Consider the following 8262-nt stretch of genomic DNA (forward strand, 5'->3'; position numbering starts at 1 on the left):
CGTGTTCTCCTTACCATGACAAAGGTGGATAAAGGTGGACAGATTTCATGTAATCCATGGATCCAGGGTTACAAGTGTTCCCAGTAGTGTTTTAATTATGATTATGCAGTTATTAGTAAAGACAAACAACAACAAAAAACAACCTGTGTTATAATTTAGGACATAGATTCTGCAGAGCAGCAGGATTTCATTAGAATTTCCCCTGTTAGTTTTGGATGAGACTGTGGGTGCAGAGTAAGCCTAACCTCTTCCCATCGTTCATCTGTTTATATGCTCTCCTGCAAGCCCCTTACAACCCTAACCCAGCATTACATGTGTAACAAAAATGGTGAGCAATTTCAGAGCTTCCCAGCCGTACAGTATTGATCCAGATTCCAGCTCAGACGAGGAAAACAAAGACATACATGGATCTATTTGTCTGCAAGTGGATGCATCAGAATGGAGCGGCGGTGCCATTGTAGTTTCTACATCACAGCTGCAAGCTTTTCCACATGGCTTTTTTTTCCCTCTGGTCCTGATTCACAACAATTAAAATACTCAGAAATGCAAATTTAATCTGAGTTGTCTTAATATGTGCTCTCTCACCAGAAAAATGCAAATAGAACATGTTAATAACGCCAAAAACACAATATTCACCGCAGTGGGTCAAAGGGCCTTCATCATGCAAAATTAACTTTTTTGTTCCCTCCTCACAAAAGAAACCCCACAGTGATATTTTGATCCATTCACACATTTCTGAGTAATCCTCTAAAAAACCACCCCCTCGCAATCCAAGAAACCAAGTGGGTTCTCACATTGTGACGTAGATAAGTAAAGAACAGCCCCTTCCAGGAAGGTTGGAAAAAAATTCCAGAAAATTACTTATATTTAATAAAACATTTGTTCTTTTGTGAGCCTAAGGTAATATATAATCATATACATTTACTATAAAAGACTTAAGAAAAGCATGATATGGGCCCAATACAATGACAAGAAATGTATCAACAGCTCTACACTTCTACTAAAGGATTTTCCAGATGATAATAGGATCCAAACTGTTTATACACAAAACGAAGAAGTTTTCCAGTTTCATATCAGCAAAATATCAAATTATGTAAAAAACAAAACAAAAAATATTTGGCATTTATTTGTTAAAATTCTGGTGTTACAATGTTGTCAAAGCCAACAACACAAATCAAATCTATTGACAAACTGCAAAAAACCGTTATTAAACTGCAGAGAGATGGTTAACAAACATGTGAAGATACCAACTTTCAGTTAAACTGAAGAAAATAGTAAAGCATTCTTCACAGGATGATGTTATATTGGTAGAAGGGAAAGATAAACATAGAAAAGTTCATTTGGAGAAAATTTGGAATATTATTGTTGATAAATGGTTGGAAAAAGACAATAATAGTTGGTCTTAAGCACATTTACTATAGAAAGGCAAACATGAGGATGCTGTGCATAAAACACTATAAACAAACATCATAGAGTCAGTATTTTTTTATTTAAGTAAACATGTTTTAGCTCATGATTTAGAAGAGCAAGTTGTGTTCCAGTAACAATTTCATTATTTTGCAATCGCTAAGTCCACTGACAGAATTTTACTATACATATTTTGTTTTCTATGTAAAAACCTTTCCTTCCAGATTATATTCTAGTTTTTTGAGCTCCACAACATTATCTCTCCTCCTCTTCCTCCTCCTCCTCCTCCTGTGTTTCTCTTTTCCTCTATCATCTTCTCGTCTTTTTTCCTCTCTGCTGCACAGCCTGTCTGGATCCAAATGTTAGGGCTTGCTGTCCAGAGAAAACACTTCAGAACTGCAGAAAAAAAACAGGAAAATTCAAGGGTGGGAGCACTAGCGTGCCCAGTAAATGAACTTAGAAGCTCTATATTATGAACTTGAAATGAATTTATAAAACCTTCCTTAAAGCGAGGTTCAAAGAGTCAAAGAGTAAGTAAAAGCACTTTACAATTAAAAGCAATTTTTCATCTCTACATTTAATCTTCATTCATTATGCAAATATTATGCAATTACGATGAAAGTTAGCAAAATAATCCCAGAATGACCTTCTGCTTTCTCCTCTTGTTTTAGTGCAGAAAGACCAGGTCAAGTCATTAGGAAACTATCGAGACAGGAGTTACAGCGCATACATTGCCATAAATAGATTTAGCTTAGTGCCTCAGTGTAATATTTGCAAGCCTGTGTTGTTATAGTGGGTTTGGACTAATAAATGTACTTCATTAAGAGTATTAAGTGCACTAATTGAGTAGCATGTGTCGTTATGGAGGTAAGCCCCATTAGGCTCCTGCTGACACCCTGAGCACATGCAGGAAGTTTGTGTGGAAGTCAGCGACTAACCAAGTATGTTTATTACAGCTCTCGCAGACGACAGGGCTTCTCGGTGTCTTGTGGTTTTTGCAAACTCCTGAGCGGAGCAGCTCATGAGAAGAAGAGAAAGACTCAACAAACGATGCAAACGACAAAAGATGGCATTTATTTAGATAATTTTCCTCCAAGTGGCAAATTTGCTCTATCTGTAGTAAGTAGAAGTACCGGAAGCTTAGACAATTCAATGAAGGAAGATGTGACTTTTTATCAGGAGGATTTGTGTTTGTTATGATTGCTCTGCTCAGGAGTTCAGCTCCTTGCACAGCTGTAAAACAGCAAGTTTCCTCTTAGTTTATCAGATTTTTTAAAAACAAGATAAATACCAGGAAATAATAGTAAAAAAATCATTGCATTTCCTCATAGATGATGTTGACAGATAAAGCCTACGTCACAACTGCCCTTACGGGTGGATATGGGCTATCTGTGGGTGAAAATGGCCAAAGCTTTATAGGGCATAAAGAAGACCCAAATCTCAAGGTTGTAGATCAGTCAGTGAGCCTGTGAAGCGAAAATGTTCAGAGACATTTTTTTCGCACAGGTCAACGAGTCGAAGCGAACATTTAACCCTTGTGCTATCTTAGATGACCCCACCCTTACAGTGACGTGTTCTCCCTACCATGACAAAGGTGGATAAAGGTGGAAAGATTTCATGTAATCCATGGACACCAGTGAAGATCACACATCATTGAAGAAAAAAGGTTCAGGGCACTGTCTTGTGGGTCTAAATGACCCAACTCCCAATGTTAAAGTACCTAGGATAGCTCAAGGGTTAACATATAATGCTAAATAATGGTTAAGAAAGTGAGATTCAAGCGTGTCGTATGGGTTTTACGTCTTTTCACTACCTTTTAGTGCTATTTAAGTGATAAGTGTGTAACCTGACTGTGAGGAATGAGCAAACCTGACAATCAGAGTGTTGAGTCAAATTAAGCCGCAGGCTCCATTCATGGTGGTGCCCTTCCATCAATTCCTTTAAGTTTCAGCTTTGCAACCATACTCCCCCCGGAACCCAAAGACTTTGGTTTCCCGGACGCTGCCCGGCGGGTCATGGGAATAACTGTTGTTTGAATACGGAGCCCGTTTTTTAGGAGCTTTTCCTTACCGAGAAGCAAGGTCTAAGGGCAGAAATGCCAAATTCAGCTTAGTCTGTTTAGTTTAGTTTAGCCATTACCTATTAAATTCTATGACTCTATGTTCTTCATGATTTCATGTTCTTATACAATTACCGGTGTGAAGCCCACTGAAGGCCCGTACACGCCGGGACGAATATTCGCCAGGCGTTATTCGCCAGCGTTTTTCGCCACGTCTTTTGTGTTCACACCCAGGCGATTTTCGCTGACAATGAGCCGAGCGAAGATGCAATTTCCTTCCCTGATATTAGATGGCGCTTAATGTAAACAGAAATACTCCTGTACACAAGGTGGCGCTGCGCAACTTTACGATTCTTAAAGTCGCTTTTCACTCAGAAGAAGAGAGCAAGTATTTACGCGCTTGTCAGAATAATACAAAGAAAACATGAATATTTCAAGCATCAGTAGCTCCAACTGGTACTTGGTCCGGGGATATTTAAGAATGTCCGTCATTATTGCTTCGCGGCAGTGTAGACGCTACTTGGCGTCTAACTTCTTCGCTGGTATGTGTGCTCAGCAAGGCAGTTTTGTGTTTGAGCGCCCCCAAGTTGTGTTTTACTGTAACTTCAGAAGCTCCAGACACGTGTGCAAAAGCGCCATTCTCATTGGTCGAATAGATTTCGACGCGACGCGTCGAAAAAAAAAAACGAACCCGAGGCGTTTTTTTTTTTGACGCTTTGGCGCTTGGCGTTTTTTCGCCTCGGTGTGCACACACATTGGTGCCCTTTGTTTAGTCACGAGGCGTTAAACGTCGGCGAAAATCGCCGGCGAAATTCGTCCCGGTGTGAACAGGCCTTGAGACGACTATTGTTGTTATATTATACTATATAAATAAAATTGAATTGAATTGAATCAGTTTGTGTGCACATCCATAAGGGCGTCCTGTGGGCAGTAAGGCGCTAGTCTGCCACAGCTGTTAAACTCCAGGCCTCGAGGGCCGGTGTCCCACATGTTTTCCAACTAATCTCCCATTATAGCTTTTCATTGGAAAAAACACCTGATCCAGGTAATCAGCAGCAGATGAGGCAGGATTCCTGAAAAACCTGTGCAATGCCCGCCCTCAAAGCCCGGAACCTGACATTGCTGCAGTACGGGCAGCATAATAACGACTACTGGAATGTGATGTAAGAACTCCATACGACAGCATCACCCGTACGTCATACTTGTGTGTAACTTATATTATCCATACAAATATATACTTACCATGCGCGGAGCAATGGTACGTTCCATTTTCATGCAGTTCCCTTGAGGTCTTAAGCCTCAAGGGAACTGCAGAACACACCTGCCTCTTCTTAAGATGCAGCAGCTCCTCTCTGCAAACCTCTACGGGCCCAGCCAACCCATAAACCCACAGAACCCCTACAAGTCAACTCCCATCCATACGGGGGCATGTGGCTATGGCCTGAAGTTAGGAGTCTAAAAGTTAAATTGGCTAAAACAGAAGGACACAGCAAAAACTGGATAACAACCTTATGTGAATGTCAAAGTTTGCCAAATTAAAAGCTAAACCTTAAATGACATTTCTCAAGTAAAAACTGTGCTTAATGCTAATATAGCAGACTGCATTCATAAATGTAATACTGATGATTTACACTAAAAAAAACGGTCAAAGTTCCAAAAAAAATATCTTAAGAACATTACATAATGCTAACAAAAATGAAATAATGTTCACCTTTTGGCATATCCCGTCATGGGTCGCCACGATGGATCTGCTTTCACTTTTATCCCTTCCTGACACTGCCCTGTGTTTTATCCAGGCTGGGGACCAGCACAGGGGGACCCAGACTTCGGCCCCCTTGTGGCTACCTAGGTGGGTCGTAGCGCCCCCTGGGAAACGTTTCCCATGCGCCAGTCCTGCAAGCAGCCTACTGCCGTCCTTAAAATTTAATAAAACATTTTGTTTAGTACAAATGTCATTAGCTTCAAGTTTAAACCACCACTACATAGTATAGCTGTGGTTCTGAGTATCTCAAAACGAGTTCTTAAATCTCCATAAGATATTTGTTTTTTGTAGGGATTTAAATTCATTTTTAGGGAGCTCAAAAGTAAACAAACAAGCCAAAATCTGAGCAGAAGCAGGATTCTCCTGATCCCAGAAAAGCTAAAATAACTAAAAGTATACTGAACATCCCAAATGTTTGACCGTTCATCGGTTTGCAGAGGACTTTCTGTCATCAGAATGTCTGATTTCCTGGGTCAAACATGCTAACTTCTGTTCGGTTGTGTGAGTCAACACGCGAAGGCAGCAAAAAGTGTGTTGCTGTATCGCCAGCAATAAAAAGCTTTTACCAGCATCTGGAACTCATTGCATCTTAAAGGAGCCCTGCAACAGGCCTTCAATGGGGGGGGTTGTCTTTCCCACATTACACTCATTAGAAAAGTCTGCCCCCCTGTTGAGCTAAACGCTGACCTGATGACATCATCACGTGGTGTGAGAATAGATTGTCGGATTTATTATATTATTGCCACTTTTCTTTGTCCACCATTTCATTTCAACGTCATCTGAAGTCTTTTGTCCTAAAACAATGGGTTTTAATTTGAAAATATCATTAAAATGTTTTTTTTTTTTTTGCTGCTTCCTGTCAGCCATCAAGTGCAATGAACATATAGATGGCTTTAACAGTAGCTCGTGTAGTTGTGGTTTTGGGACATCTTCTTAATTTGGATATCAGAGTGGGGTTATGTTGTTGGGATGTTGAAAACCAGACGTAGCAGGATCTTCTCCGCTGGTTACATTCAGAGGTCTGGCGGATGATGGAAGAAATTCCATTTGGGAATCACAGATGTTTTTTTTCCAGCGCCTTTTGTCCCGCCTCCCCCACGCTTCCAACTTTAATGGAAAATCACCATCATGGGTTTGTGGGTCTGCTCGCCCAGACAGACACAATCACAGAGCAACACTTTCAAATCAAAGTGTGTTTTGCATCACCGGGAGCAAACAGAATCATCATCTGCAGGCGACAGCGAGACTCAAATGATAGAATCACAGACGAGGACATGGACCAGACGTGGAGAGGGAGACACGAAGAGAAAGAGGGAGGTCTGAAGTGAAAAAGGGGGTAGTAGGGGAAGAGGAGGAGGTTTAAGGCTGGAGCAGGCAGCCATGACATAGCTGAGGCATGAGTGCATGCCTGCTGGCTGACGTCCACTATGAAAGAACTGCATCTGGTTGCTGCCTGCTTCTTGACTTTTCTGCCTCAGTTTTTATCTCTGTCTTTTAGACCCTTCCACTTCTTCATTCCGTTTTGGACCTTCCTTTTTAACTTTCCTTTCATGTTTTTTAATCACACATTCAAAAGACAATTTACCTGTTTGTCTGATTAGGAGACAAAATCTGATTGAAACTTCTGAAAAAAGTAAAGACATATAGACGTATATCTGACAACCAACCAATCATGTTTCAGCTTAGGTTGTTGTCCTCTTCCTAAATCGTAGTGTTCAGTGTCAAGTTCTCTCTCTTTTTCTATAGGTTAAAGTTAAGTTAAAGCGTGTTAATGAAACAGGTTTAAGTTTTCCCTTCCCTGCTCCCAGACTCCTTCCATTTGGTCCACCAGGACCAACTTTCCTGACAAATGTTAAAAGGGATTGGAAACGTCTATTAAAAATTACCACTATTTTCTTTTTTAGTTGGTAAAACAAATAAAAAGTCATCCAAATTTGGAGAAGCTGGTGTTATTACATATTCTAATAAAATACAACAATGTTTGAAGTTTAAGAATTTAGAAACAAAAATTAGTCAAATGTTATTATTCTAACTAAAAAAGGCTTATTACATTTTTGTTTTTTTTCATGTGTAACAAAGACCTGTTCAGGTTGTGCCCCCCTTCGACCAGCCGTAGATAGGTTGGCTCCAGCAGATTGTTGACCCTGAATAGGGATAAAGCAAATACTGAAGATGGATGGATGGATGGATGGATGGATGGATGGATGGATGGATGGATGGATGGATGGATGGATGGATGGATGGATGGATGGGACAACTGAAACAAATGAAAGTAAAGGTAAGCTTATCCTTGAGTGAAATGTAATAGCAGCGGATTTCAAAGCATTCAAATTGGATTTGAAATTTTTTATGCCATGAATTTTGTTTTGATGCTTTGATCCCTTCATTACATGGAAAAGGTTTTGTTTTTGTATGGAATACAGCCACCATGAGCAAAATCCAAGCAATTGCTGCTTCTAATTACAAGTTTTCAGAAGCATTTTGCACTTTATTGTTGGTTCAAACATTCATATCTAAAACTTTATTGAGACAAAAACAGTTAGACATGCAACAATGAGGCCAAAATGAGGCTTTAAATCCTTTTTTGTGGAGTAAGTTTAACAAAATATACAGCAGTAAACAGGATTCACCCAGCTTATTGTTTTTATAATGTAGGCAAATAAATTATTGTTTCATCAAATTTGAAATATTTTTGTAAATCTAGTGTTCAGAATCAGAATCAGAATCACTTTATTTGCCAAGTACAGCGCATGTACAGGGAATTTGACTTCGGTTACTTGTGCTCTCGTGCAAACTAGCAAGGTAGAAGGATAAATAATAAAGGGATAAATATTATAAAAGAAGGTAAGTGTAAGGTAGCTGTATGAATAAATAAACATAACTGAATAAGGAAATAGATTGAAATAACAAGACAAAAAGATAAAAAATGAAAAATGCAGCAGCAGTAATTCCAGTTGGACAGTTTATGTGATTGTACAGTGTCCTTGAGTAGTCTGGAGTCAGGTGTTCATAAGAGTGACAGCTCGGGGGAAGA

Source organism: Oryzias latipes, chromosome 11 (genome assembly GCF_053564925.1).
Source record: "Oryzias latipes strain Hd-rR chromosome 11, Olatipes_Hd-rR_3.1".
NCBI classification, from domain to species: domain Eukaryota; kingdom Metazoa; phylum Chordata; class Actinopteri; order Beloniformes; family Adrianichthyidae; genus Oryzias; species Oryzias latipes.